This window comes from Dermacentor silvarum, chromosome 1 (genome assembly GCF_013339745.2).
Source record: "Dermacentor silvarum isolate Dsil-2018 chromosome 1, BIME_Dsil_1.4, whole genome shotgun sequence".
NCBI lineage: Eukaryota > Metazoa > Arthropoda > Arachnida > Ixodida > Ixodidae > Dermacentor > Dermacentor silvarum.
The window spans coordinates 35070437-35071220 of NC_051154.1; positions in this window are offsets into that span (position 1 = coordinate 35070437).

Genomic DNA, 784 nt, shown 5'->3' on the forward strand with positions numbered 1-784 from the left:
GCCCGACGCAATGGTCAAGTAGTGCGTTTACTGCGTAAAGTCCGATCAGATTCTACCCGATACGTTGGCGCGACGCCGATGAGATCTCTCCCGCTCCTGCTCTCGGCGGCTCATACCCAGATATCCAATGCGGGTATGAGCCACACGTGATTTCTTTCTTACCTTCCTTCTTTCTTTCTTTCTCTCCTTCCTTCCTTCCTTCCTTCCTTCCTTCCTTCCTTCCTTCCTTCCTTCCTTCCTTGTCCCTGGCTCATACCCGCATATCCAAAGCGGGTATGCTCCACACGTGATTTTATTATCGTTAATCGTGGCGTAACTGACGAGCATGTGATGTTATTGATGTAATGACCTATCAGTCATGTTAGTGGTTCAGATGGTATCCCGAATTCTTTCCTTGTTAGATACTCCCTATGGACAGCTCAGTACCTTAGCGTAATCTTCCAAAAATCCTTAGACTCCGGTGAAGTACCAACTAAATGGAAAACAGCCAAAGTCCTGCCTTTGTATAAATCAGGTGATAAACAACAACTTCTCTCTAGTTACAGGCCGATTTCTCTCACAGCCCAGTCTTGCAAGATGTTAGAACATATTATTTACAAACACATAATCGAATTCCTTGACTCTAATGACATTCTAACACCTGCTTAGCGTGGTTTTTGTCGTAGGTATAGCACTGTAACGCAATTAGTCTATTTTGGTGATGATGTCGCTTCTAACCTAGACGTAGGTAAATAAGTGGATGCCATCTTTATTGACTTTTCTAAAGCTTTTGACTCTGTGATTC